Raw genomic sequence first — 15218 nt, 5'->3', positions numbered from 1 at the left:
GCTGCAGATTTCCAGTAATTCTCCTGGCCCTCTGGCCCTCTCTCCTGTCTCTCTCCACACCTCCTCCATCCCCCTCCTCATTATCACCTGCACAAGGGTGGCAATGTCCAGAGCAAGCTGGGCTCTTCCTCATTAATCATAAACCAAGAAGATATCCCCACAGACATGCCCACAGGTCAACATGACAGAGGCTTCCTTTTCCCAGGGGATCTAACTTGCATCACGTTGGGAGTAACTAGCCAGTACAGCCACCATAAAATATTTTTAAAGATGATGATGATGAGTAGGAGGAGAAAAAGAGTACTGTAGTTTTTCTTTGAGCGATATGTTCAAACATCCTCCAACAACAGAGCAAACAAATGATTCCACTCAAGTCCAGCTTACTGAACCAACAAGTCTATTGGGTTTCTTTACAGGGGTGTGGTGAGGGGGCTTACAGGAGCACGGGTGACTGCAAAACAACTGCATCTCTGAAAAGCTCTCTGAAACTGCACCATGCAATTTCCTCATTCCTACAGCCTGCGTGCTCGCACACACACACACACACACACACACACACACACACATATGAATATACATACATGCACACTGCCACACACATACACACATACGTACACACAAACATATATACATGCATACGGGTGCACATACACACATGAACATACATACACACATGTACAGGTGCGTGTGTGTGAGGCTATGATGCTTAACACACAGTGCTCCACAACTATCACCCGATATGATATGCAGCCAGGGCAGGGAACATAGGAGGGACTGAGTGACTGAACCAATCCCTCCTTCAAGGGAACACCGATAGGCCCCATCCTGTGAGAATCCCTCATAGCATTCATAGCCTCTCTGATTAAGACGGTAATGGTGAGCTTAAGAAATAATTGATAAAGTACTTGCCCTGGAAGGATGAGAACCTCAGTTCAGATCCCCAGCACCCACGTAACACCTAGCTATGGTCCTGTTCACATATAATCCCAGCTCTGGAAAAACAGAGAGGACCCTGGGACTGGCTGGCCACTCAGTGACGCCGAGCTGATGATCTCCAGGTTCTGCAAGAGACTTTACTAAAGAAGAAAAAGGGTGGTGGATGGGTCGGCAGGACGGCTCGGGGGTAAGGGTTAATCCTGGGGACCTGAGTTCCAGCCCCAGGACCCATAAGGTGGAAGAAGAGATGGCTCCCTCCTCCCCATAAATAAATGCAATTTAAAAATTAAAGGAAATAATGTGGAGTGTGAAGGGGTGTTAGAGAGAGATACAAAGGCAAGAAGGTGGAAGCAGGCGCCCTGAACAGGCAGCTTCTGGTTCGCTGGAAGACAGTAAGAGAAGGTGGGAACAGAGGGCAGGTTTCTAAACAGGACCAGCTGGGTAAAGGGGAGCACCTGGGGGCCTATAGAATACCCAGCCTAGAATGGGTTAGGACTTAGGGGCCCCCTCCCATCCAAAGGGTTTTCCTTCTTGTTACCTTTCCTTTCTTGGCAACTTGGTCTTCTGTCTTCTCTGGAAGTTCAATTCCTTGTCCATGCCTGGTCCCTTCATGACCACCAGCACCTCCCCTTCCCCAACACACATACTCATGCACCTGAGACACACAGAGAGAAACAGAGAGAGAGAGAGAGACAGAGAGGGGGTAGTGATTAATGGCTCTGAGGCTTAGAGGACAGTGTTCTACAGCTAACGTAAGCAGCTTCTCGGAGAACACATCCGTGAAATGGATTATGGCATGGGAAAAGGCCTTTTCAAACACACAGTGACTATATTTCAAGCCTTTGATTAAAACAGCAAAAAAAAAAAAAATCTAGTGTATTTTGAAATCTCCTAGATTTCTGTATTGCAAATAGAATTGCTGGAGGGATCCGCTTGGCACGATTACAGCCATCTTGGGCACAATTGCAGTCTTGTGCTGCAGGCATCCCTGGCACACACCCCAGAGCCTATCAGACAAATGAAGTCTTTTAGACTGTCCAATGTGGTGTGCCAGCCACCGATGCTGGGCTGTTTCTTAATTGACGGGGACATGTTAACAGTGAGAAAGACCAGGTACATCCAGGGACTGTGGCTCATGGTTACCTAACTGAGCATACTTGCTTCTGTTTCGGGTACAGGAAGTGACTAGTCTTGCCGAGTTGCTCTTCTGCCTGTGAATTCTTGCTAAAGCACGCCCATGCAACCCTTGGCTCTGCATCTCCTTATGTCTCACAGCATCTTCCATCTTTGGTGAAACCCCATCCCACAGGAAGCTAAGGCCTGAGGATCAGGAGTTCAAGGCCAGCCAAGTACATATCAAGTGAAATGCCAGCCTGGGTTACTGGGATGATGTCAAACTTAACAAAGGTGGGTGTGGTGACACACAGCTCTATCCTGGTGCTTGTGAGGTACAGGCAGGAGGATCACAGGTTCAAAGTTATCCTTGGCTACATAGTGAAAATTGAAACCAGCCTGAGCTACAGACAAATAAAAACAGACCACAAAACAAAAGATAGCATTTGGCCCTGGTAACTCTGTGTCCACCTTTCAGCCAGGTGGTTTAAGGCAGACTGTAGGAGGGCAACCTAAAGCTTGAGGAGAAAGGCTGTTTTGTGTATGTTTACTGGAACCTTAGTTCAGATGGGCCACTTAAAATGTTTCATCTGAGTGGGTGAGCGGTACAATGTGATGAAAAGGAACTTGGAGTTCCCAGGATACTGGAAGCCCAGAGTGTTCCAGTTCTGCAACCCAGAACAAGTGAAATGTCCTGTGAAAATCTTATGTTCTGGTTTCCATGTGAATATGAAACAGTAACACGTGTGAGGTTTTTCTCTACCCCATACTTGAATTTCTGATTTCCCTCTTCTTAGCCAACATTGCCCTCCCCTCCCCCACACCCTCCATACCCTCCTCTCAGACTCATTCTTCTTCTGTGTCACCTTGTGGTGGTTCTGTAGTGGGGATGGGTGTCTCACGATTTTAATCCTTACAGGTCTTCCCGAGTACAGACACAAAGAGAAACTCGGGTCACTCAGAAGTGGAAGGAAACACGCCATAGACTAGTGCAGATGGGATTTTTTTTTTTTTTTTTTCCGACAGGGTTTCTCTGTATAGCCCTGGCTGTCCTGGAACTCACTCTGTAGACCAGGCTGGCCTGGAACTCAGAAATCCGCCTGTCTCTGCCTCCCGAGTGCTGGGATTAAAGGCGTGCGCCACCACGCCCGGCTGTGCAGATGGGATCTAAGCGTTCAACCCACACAGGACTTTTGTCATTCGGTTCCCGGGGAGTATTACTGCAGCATCGCTTTCGCTTGTTCCCAGCTGAGTTCGTCATGGCGTAATCGCAAGAATCCGAGGAAGTGCGCGCAGCTCCTGGAAGCGTGAGTGACGCCACAGTCTGGCATCTTGCAGTCTTCCCACTGCTCTACCTGGACATTTTGCGGAGAATATCCCAGAATCTTGCGTTTGGCGCCTCTAGTGGCGAAGCAGATAGGTCACAGGGAGCTGAATGCAGGAGGCAGCGCCAAGGCTCCCACCACCAGGAAGAACAGCCTCCAGATGGTCCCGGGACCAAAGTGAGCAATCTCCTGTCATCGCCTGAGGGAAGACGTCAGCAGGCAATGCTTGCCAACAGCACCTGGACCATCTCTGCTAGCTGACAAGACCTAACCAACCTTCTTTTATCTTTCATGACGTCTGTGCTTCCAAACTTACTAGATACAAATGCGAAGGCGTTTTCTAAGTTTAAATTCTCACTCAAATCCCTATTAAAAGTCTCCCCTGTGCTTCTGTTTTTCATTTTGTAAAACATTCAGATTCTGTCTTAGAATAGAAAACAAAACAAAACCCAACACTACACAAACGGGGCATGGTTTTGTATTTGCTGGCACACTGAATGAACAGCTCTCAGAAACCAGGATGGAGCTGGGATAGACACCTCTAGGGTCCTTCAGCTTCCTCCACAGGGCATCTGGCCAGATGCCCTTAACTGTTAGTGAGTAAACAGAGACTAGGGAGAGGTGTCTGTGGATTTGGAACAATTTAGAAAGTAGCTGAGATCCTGCAGGGCCGGGTAGCAGGAAATTAGTGTTTACTGGGACAAAGCCATCTGCCTAGAGAAGACATTCTCTCAAGGCATGGATGTTAGATGTCTCTAAAGAGAAGCATTCTTAGGTATCCTTACAACGACCAAACGTATTTTGTGGCTCAGTTTTTTTTTTTTAATTTTAAATTTAATTTAAATTTATTTATCTAGACAGGGTCTTGTTACGTTAGCTGGCCTCAAATTTATGGTGATTGTGCCTCTGCCTCTCAAGTGCTGGGTTTACAACTGTGCTCCACCACATCCACCTGATTCTGTAGCTTTTTAGATTACATTGTTCAAAGGTTAGAACTTTCAGCTAGGTTAAATGGTTAAGTAGAATTTAAAATTTAGGAAAACCTAACTGGTCCCCCCCCCCATCATTTTTGTAGATGAAACTACACAGTGATTCTTCTGAGGTTCATTCTTTAGATTTGGGGATGAGAGAAGAGACTTCACACTAGTGAACTTGAAGTCAGACGTTTTGCCCTGAATACACTTGGTCCAGGAATGGTGGTTTCCCCAACCCTTGCTTGAAATCTCTCTTGGGGAACCAGATACCTTTCTGTAGGCAGTCTTGGGCTTGTAAGTTGTGTTTGGTTTTCTGATTTCTGGCCAGTCTCTGGATGGGGGATTCCTCCCCATTCCGTTGTTAGAACAGAAGCCCATCTCTTTAAGACATTGGTCGCTCACAGAGGGCAGTTCAGCCTGAAGAAATCAAGCCATACCCCAGTATCAGCATCCCTGTATGCCTCATGGCCAGCAGGGAAACAGTCCCACGGAGGTGAAGAGTGAAATGGGTCAGCACCCTTTGGTGGGTCCTGGGTCAACAACTTCCAGAGTCTGACCAGGCTGTTTACTTTTCTTTTCTTCTTCCTTTCTTTCTTCCTTCCTTTCTTTCTTTCTTTCTTTCTTTCTTTCTTTCTTTCTTTCTTTCTTTCTTTCTCTCTTGCTTTCTCGCTTTGTGTGTGTGTGTGTGTGTGTGTGTTTTCGAGACAGGGTTTCTCTGTGTATCTCTGGCTGTCCTGGAACTCACTTGGTAGACCAGGCTGGCCTTGAACTCAGAAATCCGCCTGCCTCTGCCTCCCGAGTGCTGGGATTAAAGGCATGGGCCACCACGCCCAGCTCTGTTTACTTTTCTTATACATTTAATTGTAATAAAACTTGGGGAAAAGCGGGGCACTTGGGAGACAGAGACAGGCAGATTTCTGAGTTCGAGGCCAGCCTGGTCTACAAAGTGAGTTCCAGGACAAAAAAAAAAATTATTTTTAAATTATGAGTATATGTGTGTAGGTATGTTGATGTTGGGGTGCAGATATTCTCAGAGGCCAGAAGAGCCTCAGATACCCTTGAGCCACAGTTAGAGGGAGCTGGGAACCGCCTGATGCAGGAGATCTTAATGGCTTAGGTACCACTCCATCCTTACCACCTAGCTTTTCAGTGTTGTGGTTACAGCTCTTAATTTGTGGTATCTGGATCCTCTGTCCTCTTTGTCATGTGTATTATCAAAGACCAATTCTGACCAGCTCCCAAAACTTATAAAAGCCTTCCTCCCCCATTTTTCTCTCTCAAACATTTTTAATCTTTCTTTCTTTCTTTCTTTCTTCCTTCCTTCCTTCCTTTCCTTTCCTTTTTTTTCTTTTCTTTTTTTTCTTTTCTGTGCATGATGTTTTGCCTGTATGTATGTCTGTGCACCATGTTAGTGCAGTGCCCTTGGAAGCCAGAAGAGGGGAGGTCCTGAGACTGGAGTTACAGATAGTTGTGAACTGCTATGTGAATACTTCGAATTGAATTTGGGTCCTCTGGAAGAAGAGCAGATTAATTAATTAATAACTCAATTAACCATGTCCCTTATTTTCACTCTTAGTGAACCTGTCCTCCAGACTTTAAAGGACTGCCTTTCCTCTCCTTTAGGTCCTTATTATTCTGTTTCTAATATATTACTATTTCTTCTAATGTTCTCCACTTTAGGGCCACATCATGGGTTCCTAATAAACCTTACTCATGAAGAGTAATTATGTATCATCTACTTTCATAAAGCAATAACTATAATCTTCCTCTTCTTGTATTTAACATGAAGAGTAATTATGTATTGTCTCCTTTCATAAAGTAGCAACCTTGGCCTTCCTCTTCTTGTATTTAACACCCATACGGTCTAAACTTCCTCCTTGTTATCCTGTCTCAAGATTTCTTTACTTAAACCCAGGACAGAATCTGCCAGGAAGTCGTGGGCAGGGAGTATGGAAAAGCTCAGAGAATGTGAACTTGGAAACACTGGCCAATTATAATGAAAAGATAACACAAGATGCTAGGGATTGGAATGTGCTCGGAGACTGAGCACTTGTCTAGTTTGTCTAAGGCCTTGGGTTCACTGTCTCAGCACTGAGGAAAATCATCACTGATTATTTGAAGTCGGTGTGGTGCCTCAGGCTGTAACCTCAGGAAAGCAGATTAGAAGGCACCATCTCTCCTCAGAGCAGAAGTGAATCTCTGTGAGGCACTGATCAGTTTGATGTTCAATCTTTACCGTAAGTACCCTTTTCAATGTTAATCTTTTAAAAGTAAGCTAAGATATTGGAGGTTTGGTAGTCTGACTTTACACCTGATGCTATTAGACCATGGATGTTTTGAGAAAAGAACTGTAGGACAAGGTGGCTAAAAGGCCTGTGTGTGCACACCTCTGCTTTGAATGCCCCCAGGTCTGTTTGACAAAGTTATAACCATAGCGGTTGCCTTAGGAGCCTCTGACTGTCCTCAGCCCACCATCAGCTCTTTCTGCTGGCCACTGCAGCCCAGTGTGGGCCCCATAAGGCCCAGGCTTCACCTTCTTGCGTTGCAGGCTCACCACTCATGCCCACTCACTCCCCTGACACAGCTGCAGGTGTCTCCCAGTGTTCTTCCACTCTTAGACCCAGACACACAGAAGAGGTTTCCTTCCCTGGGTGCCAGCCAGGGCATGTAGTTGTTGCTCCCTTTTACTACACACACACACACACACACACACACACACACACACACACACACACTCCCACCCTGACACTGTCCACTTCTTTGGGTTACCAGCTCAGCCCACACTACCTACTGTGAAGATTAAGTTTAGCAGAAGACCACTCAAAAGAAACCTTTTATTGTGCCTGACATTGCAACACCCGGAAGGTGTCTCCTCGCTCCCCCACAAGATGAGTAGAAGCACCTGTTTAAACACACAGACAATGAAGGCACCATCGAAACAGACCTTCCTGTAAACGCAGGGCTGTTTACTCAAGGCCCTCAAGTGGGGGAAAGCCTACACACCTCTTGTCTTCCTAGAAAGTGCTGCAGGGTTATCTAAAGTTCATGGAAGTTTGAGATGCCAAAAAGTCCTGCATGAGCTGTTGAAAACAGTTTTTTTGTTTTTGTTTTTGTTTTTTTAAGCTGGAATGGAACATGGTGACCAGGTTGTTTGGTTGCTGTGGGGCATTTTAAAGCTCAAGAGAAATGAAACATTTGCTTAAGGGCCGCCTTGGAGGGTGTTCCCTATGGTGTGATGCAGGAGTTGTTGTCACCAAGGGAGTCAGGATGGCCGTGGAGATGGGAGGAGCAGCTGGAGGCCTGTGCTTCCTGTGGCCTGGACAGAGAGGAGGAAGCATCCATATGTGGTCCAGGTGGCAGAGGCTAAAGAATGCCTCGGCCCTCCAGGCTGGTCTCAGAGCTTTTCCATCAATGGCTGAGGGTCCTCCCAGCACTAGAAGGCGGTCCAGGTTGGCCTCAAACTTCTGCAAAGATCTCTATGAAGAGATGGACTCTCCAAATTTCAGTCAGCCCTTTAGAGTCGGTAATGAAGAAACACACAGAAAGATAGACACACACACACACACTCATAGAGAGAAAGACAGAGAGACAGGGAGATATAGACACACACAGAGAGACATAGACACAGAGAGACATAGAGAAAGAGAAACAGAGAAAGATGGAGAGACATAGAGTTATAGACACACACAGAGACAGAGACACAGAGATACAGACAGAGAAACACAGACATGCAGAGAGACAGAGAGATAGACACAGAGAGACAGAGAGATAAACACACAGAGACAAAGAGAGACAGAGACACAGAGAGAAGGGGAAGGAAAGGAAGGAACAAAGAGATACAGACACACAGAGAGAGACAGAGAGACAGAGAGATAAAGACACACACAGACTGAGATACAAACACACACATACAAAGACAGAGAGAGACAGAGAGATAAAGAGATACAGACACACACACATACAGAGAGAGAGGAGAGAGAGAGAGAGAGAGAGAGAGAGAGAGAGAGAGATCCTCACTGGCTTACTATAGATATATGAGCAGACAGGGATAAATGGGACAGGGAAGACTACCTGGTCCCTCCCAGCCACACTTTCTGTTAGTGATAAGGCAGTCACACTGGCCTGCTCTCAGGGACTTAGCAGCAGCTTCTACTGTCAGGTGCACCAGGCATGTGCTGTGCATAAAAGTGCCTCCGGCCACCCCAGATATCTCTGTCTCTCTCTCATTTCTCATGTCTCCTCTGTGTCTCCTGTTCACTCTCTGTCTCCTGTCTGTTTGTTGGCCTGTCTGCCTCTATTTCTCCCTCACGTGCCCACTCTGAGACAGCTTTTTGCTCTCCCCTCCCTCAGTAAACCTTACACTAGATCTGTTGCCTGGTGTAATCTCTAGGGACACCCCTTGGCATGGGCCTGTCAAAGGTACCCCGCTCCTCTCCGCATTTTATCTTATCACTTTCCCTTCCAAAACAACAACTCCTCCTGGGTCCCTGGAGACAATGCTTCCTTCAGACAAGCACAGATGGGTATCCTTCTTTCATGAGACATCTTTATCTGTGTTGTCCAAATGGGCCTCAGTGATGGCCATCTCCCGCTTCCTCGACACTCATCCAGCTTCATTCTCTTTTCCGCTCTTTTTCCCTAGTGGGGAAAGTGAGGTGTGCAGGGTGGACCAAGGGAACTGTGTTGGTAGAGGTGAGAAGGGTCGCTCCCCTTTCTATTAACAAGGAAACTCTCAGGGCACAGACTCAGCCCGACGCTTCCACAGAAAGGTGGTCCTATCTGAGCATGTTGTCCTCACTACTGCTCTGTCTGGCCACCAGAGGGCAGACAGTCCTTCTTAGAACTGCAACTGGCCTTGGACTCTGCCTCTCTGTGCTAGAGTCCTCTGGTCTGCCCCTGCCCAAACCTAAGTGCCAGCCTTTTCCAGGACATTCCCTACCTCCAGGGCTAAGTTTCTTTCTTTCTTTTTTCTTTTTTTTTTTTAGATTTATTTATTGATTATATGTAAGTACACTGTAGCTGTCTTCAGACACTCCAGAAGAGGGAGTCAGATCTCGTTACGGATGGTTGTGAGCCACCATGTGGTTGCTGGGATTTGAACTCTGGACCTTTGGAAGAGCAGTCAGGTGCTCTTACCCACTGAGCCATCTCACCAGCCCCCAGGGCTAAGTTTCTAAATGGTTCCTAGAGCGTGCTATACTGGCATCAAGACAGAATGGTCCCAGTGTCCCCAGGGTGGTGGGACCACTCAGGGATCATGTTGAGAAACCTTCCAGGAACTTGTCTAAAGACAGCAAAAGCCTCAACTGATCCTGGATAAGAGCAGGTGGGGCATATCTGGAGGATTCCTGATCAGGGAGGGAGGGGGGAGGAGGAGGGTGGGAGGGGGAGGGGAAGGGGGAGGGAGAGAGACTGCCTGCCTGGACATTGTAGAAGGAGGGTCCACAGGGGGTCGTGGACCATGGCACCGTGTGAGATACTCGTGTGAGATACTCTTCCTCAGTCTCCTAGAGCTAGGCTCAGCCCCAGGCTCAGGTGGGTGGTACCAGGGTACTGAGCAGGGGTTTGAGACTTCTGCAGATAGGGTGGGCAGGAGAGAATCATGAGAAAAATCTACAGATTCTTAGGGAAGATAGCATGACTCATGTCAGACATAGAAAAACAAGGCTCCCTAGGAGGAGGAAGGCTTTCCAGCTCAGATATCAGGGCCAGCTGAAACAGACAAGCCCGGGGGGCAAAGGGACACCTGACCTGGAAGTGGAATGGACACTGAGAGAAGCTCAGGGAGGTGTCAATGCTTATGAGATGTCCCAGGATACACATGGCATCCTGGGGAATGGGAGGAGGGAGATGGCTCTACTCCTAAGTGCCTGTCTTTCAATGCCTTGGGGGATGACCTGATTGGGGCCATGTCCTAGGTCAGTCTCAGTGACCAGGACCATGATGAGGAGAGTCAGTGTGTCCCTGGGGTTCCAGGGCAGGTGGTGGCAGATGAAGAAACAAGGGTATCTATCGGGGCTCCCTACTTTTTTTAACCCCCCCTTTCCCAGCCTTTTATGCCCCACAAGTAGTATATTGCTTTTGGCAGCAGATATGGAGCCAGGAAAGGAAACTTGACTGAGGTCCTACCCAGACTTGGCCTGGTCTCTTGTGAGGCCCCCCTCCCAGGTGTGAAAGGCTAAGATGACCTTTGAGCATTTGTGGCTGAGAGTCTGAGGTCTGTGGTCCCTGCAAAGAGAGAAGGGATAGAGTAAGAGGTGGGGAAAGAGGTGAGCGGGGGGGGGGGGGGTCTGGGGACAAAGGTCAGTTCAGGGTGTGCTGGCCATGGCTCTGACCTTTTCATGGTTCCCCACACTTGAGTGAGAATTTGGGGCCCCCTTCTCTGGATGTGCTATGTACCCCCTGTACTGGCTATTTTTGTGTCAACTTGACACAGCTGGAGTTATCACAGAGAAAGGAGCTTCAGTTGAGAAAATGCCTCCATGAGATTCAACTGTAAGGCATTTTCTCAATTAGTGATCAAGGGGGAAAGGCCCCTTGTGGGTGGGACCATCCCTGGGCTGGTAGTCTTGAGTTCTATAAGAGAGTAGGCTGAGCAAGCCAGGGGAGGCAAGCCAGTAAAGAACATCCCTCCATGGCCTCTGTATCAGCTCCTGCTCCCTGACCTGTCTGAATTCCAGTCCTGACTTCCTTTGGTGATGAACAGCAGTATGGAAGTGTAAGCCAAATAAACCCTTTCCTCCCCAATTTGCTTCTTGGTCATGATGTTTGTGCAGGAATAGAAACCCTGACTAAGACAAATTGGTACCAGCAGAGTGGGGTATTCCTGTGACAACCTGACCATGTTTGGGGGAGGACTGTGGAAGGACTTTGGAACTTTGGGCTTGAATATCCATTCGTTGCTAAGAGCTCTGTCAGATGTTGTGTAGGAGCTTGGAAGATAATGCTGAGAACAGTGCAGAAGATGGAGGCCTGGTTTGTGAAATTTCAGGGGGAAAATTAAAGACTCTCTTCAGGGCCATTGCTGTTTTTATTGTGAAGATTTTGTAGTTCTGGTTAGCTGGGGCTGAAGAATCAGCTGTGATTAACAAGATACCAGAACTACTAAAGCAAAAACTTTGCATTACTGGGACTATTGATGCTGGTTAGCTGGAGCTAAGAAATTAGCGGTGATTAAGAAGAGACCAGCATCGTTGAGGTGACATCTTCTGGGAAGTGTTTTCTGAAAGCACAAAGAGGCTGTGTTCCAGAGATAGGCAAGGTTGTACTCCTTCTGCAGCGGGACTTGGTAATGTGTAAGGGTCACCCAGGTGGTACTGGTTTTGAAGGCATGAAGGGGTCATGCAGAGGAGCTGAGGCTCGGCACTGTGAGAGGCCATGGAAGGCCATTGGTGAAGGTGCAGCCTCAGTTGCAATTGAAGGCCCAGGACTGAAGGGGTCATGCAGTGTTTTGGAGATGCCAGTACCATGAGATGACCACCAAGAGCAGCAGCAGCAGTGGAGTACAGGCATCTGGAGCCTAGAGGACGATGTGTGTGCTACAAAGGGCATGGCTGGAGAAGTGACCCAAGCCCTTGGAGGAGCCCAGAAGATTGTGAGTTGGATCCCAGACGTTGGACGGTTGGAGATTGATTTTTGCTTTGATTGTGACTGTGCCCTGATATTTTCCCTCTTGAAGAAACTGTTTTAGTGGAGCCCACAGTTAAGAGACTTTTAATTGTAAAAAAGACTTTGGATTTTAAAAGAGATGGATATTTTAAAGAGATTGAAAATTTAAGAACATGTAAAGACTGTGGGACTTTTAAAGTTATTTAGATCTTGGGGATGAATACGAATGTAAAGGTTGAGGCTTACTAGTGATGTGTTTGTGTGTCAAGTTGACAAGGGGTCAATTGTACTGGCTATTTTTGTGTCAACTTGACACAGCTGGAGTTATCACAGAGAAAGGAGCTTCAGTTGAGAAAATGCCTCCATGAGATTCAACTGTAAGGCATTTTCTCAATTAGTGATCAAGGGGGAAAGGCCCCTTGTGGGTGGGACCATCCCTGGGCTGGTAGTCTTGAGTTCTATAAGAGAGTAGGCTGAGCAAGCCAGGGGAGGCAAGCCAGTAAAGAACATCCCTCCATGGCCTCTGTATCAGCTCCTGCTCCCTGACCTGTCTGAATTCCAGTCCTGACTTCCTTTGGTGATGAACAGCAGTATGGAAGTGTAAGCCAAATAAACCCTTTCCTCCCCAATTTGCTTCTTGGTCATGATGTTTGTGCAGGAATAGAAACCCTGACTAAGACACCCCCTTTTCTTCCATGCCACAGGTAAGAGTGGCTAGCCTTGGCCTGGAGTGAGGGACAGGGATTGAGCTTCCTCATGGGTCCCTTAGAAGACTGCACTAGGACCTTGCAGGGGCCTTGCCAGGGCTACCCCTTGGTGCCACTGGCTCTCAGATCACATTAAGAGGATCACCCTAGGGTCCCTTTGGCTCCGTCTCTCCCAGAATGGGCAGGGATCGTGTTTTCTGCATTGCTCTCTACCTGAGAGACACCTGGCACAGAGTAGGTGCAGATATTGGCTGACTCTACAGGGACTTCGCTTATACAGCAGACTGGAGGGGAGTGGCCAGTGGGAGGAGGTGGGGCCTTCCTGCAGGTCTGCTGAATACGTTGGTGAACACAGTGAGATGTCTCTGCCCTGGGTTTTTGGAATATTCCTGCAGACTAGTGGTGAAAGGCTAGGTCTCTACCTCTGCTTTCACCAATGACCCAAGTGGCAGGGCAAAGTGCCTAAGACTTTTAGGCACCCCTCACCCTTGAATGCTGTCTAATTTAGGATTCGAAGGGACTGAGCTTCTCTTAATCATTCAGGCCCAAAGACAAGGACCAGGGCCCTGAAAATTGGGTCTGGAAACCACCTGGCTCTTGGTGGGTCTTGGGCCTGGTCACTTGCTGTCACTGTGACCTGTAACACACTGATAGGTCGGTTTTTCATAGGCTCAGGGCATCTGAGATCTTCATGCTGAAACTGGGGGGGGGGGTTGTAGGGGGTCAACAGCTCGAAGAGAAACTATCCCCTCACTAATGATTTATGAGAGCCAGGATGTAGCTCTCCTACCCCAGTTGTTTCTTGTGTTTTTCTCAGTGGTCTGTGGAGGACCTTCATCACAGGTCCATAGGGGAGCAGGATGCACCTAGTTTCTGGGGTTGCTCACAAATGCTCTTAAGAGAGATGCTCGCCTCCTCGAGACTGCAGAGCTCTTGTATACCTGAAGAGCATGGTTAGGTCTCTGCTAGGGGATGTGGTACCTGTGGCAAGCTGAGTCCCAGGCCTTGCTAGGTCACGTGACATGTGGTCAGGCTGGCAGGAGGTGGCTAGACCAAATTCGTCATAGGAGGTAAGTCTGCAAAGTGTCACAGATAAGAGAGAGAACAAAACAAGAGACCCAAGTCCCCTTGCACACTCCGTTGTGTTGGCCTTTCCCAGAGCATCCAGGAACTACAGTGGCTGTGTCTCAGCCTGGATAAATCATTGTGTGTTGCCAGTTCTTCCTGCTGTAACCTTAGGACTGACTGGCTCCCTTCTTCCCAAGGGAGTCTGGTGACATCTGGGGAAGGGAGAAGGTGAGGAATGTCCACTTCCCACTAGGCAAAATCACCTCTGTGGGCTTGAGTCCCTGAAGAAGTCCTGCCTCAGGCCACTCCTAGAGTGATATCAAGGTGACCTCTGGGCCTGGAGGATGCAGGTGGGGTGGCTGGGCCCAAAGCTCAGCAGAACAGGAAGTCCCACGCTCATGATGGTGGTGTGGCTACAAGGACAGGTGAACAAGCAGTGCAATGGTCTTGTAGCAGTTAGTGTCCTATTGGGAGGTATCTCAGATAGCCCAGGTACAAGTGCCAGGCCAGGAGGGGAGGTACAATAAGTTAGGCTGCGAGAGAGAGAGAGAGAGAGAGAGAGAGAGAGAGAGAGAGAGAGAGAGAGAGAGAGAGAACACGTACCCCCAAGAGTCAGGATGAGGTAAGGTCTACCCTCCCAGAAGTTCAGCCTGAGAGGGTATGGAGTTCTGTGATGGGTCCTATACCCTGGATTTGGCCCTAGAGAGAAGTTGAGGTTTGGGGTCTGGATAGGCTCCGCATGAGGTTCATTCTACGGGGCCAGAGCTAGCCTGGCACCCTAGCCTCTGGGAGCTGTTTCCCAAACATCATAGCAGTCTGTGCTCCATATTCCGGTAGAGATAAGATGGCTGGCTGCCTTATAATGTGGCTATTGTGGGCCTGTAGAACTTGTAACCCGCTGACAGGTCCTTCTGGGGCTCAGGCCACCTGGGACCTAGGGCCTGAAATCTGAGACCTGGGACCTGAATGTCCACTGCAGTGTGAGCTAGCCTGCACACACACACACACACACACACACACCTAATTTTAAAATTACATCTATCCATTTTATGTGTGAATGTTTTGCCTGCACATATATTACACACCATATGTATGCTTGGTACCTATGGAATCTGAGAGAGGGCATTGGATTCCCCAAAAACTGGAGTTATGAGTAGCTTTGAACTACCACATAGGTGCTGGGAATCAAACCCAGGTCCTCTGCAAGATCAAAAGTGCTCTTAATTGTTGAACCATCTCGCCAGCCCCTGTGAAACCCATCACTAATGACCCAATGAGATCCAAGATGTGATCTTTCCACCTAGTGTTCTTCTCAGGTGTCTATGGAGGGCCTTGAATCTTAACTCAAGAAGCCTCCATAGTGCCCCGAAAAGCCAGACATACAGAAAGGGTGCAGGCCACAGATCCCAGGAACTGCAAGGGAATGGGTCATGGGTCTGAGGCATGCAGGCTTAGTGTAGGGACACTTGCTGTATGATCTGTTGTTG

This window comes from Mus caroli, unplaced genomic scaffold (assembly GCF_978045245.1).
Source record: "Mus caroli unplaced genomic scaffold, Mus_caroli_1 scaffold_13, whole genome shotgun sequence".
NCBI classification, from domain to species: Eukaryota; Metazoa; Chordata; class Mammalia; order Rodentia; family Muridae; genus Mus; species Mus caroli.
Note: the sequence above shows the minus strand (reverse complement) of the source record.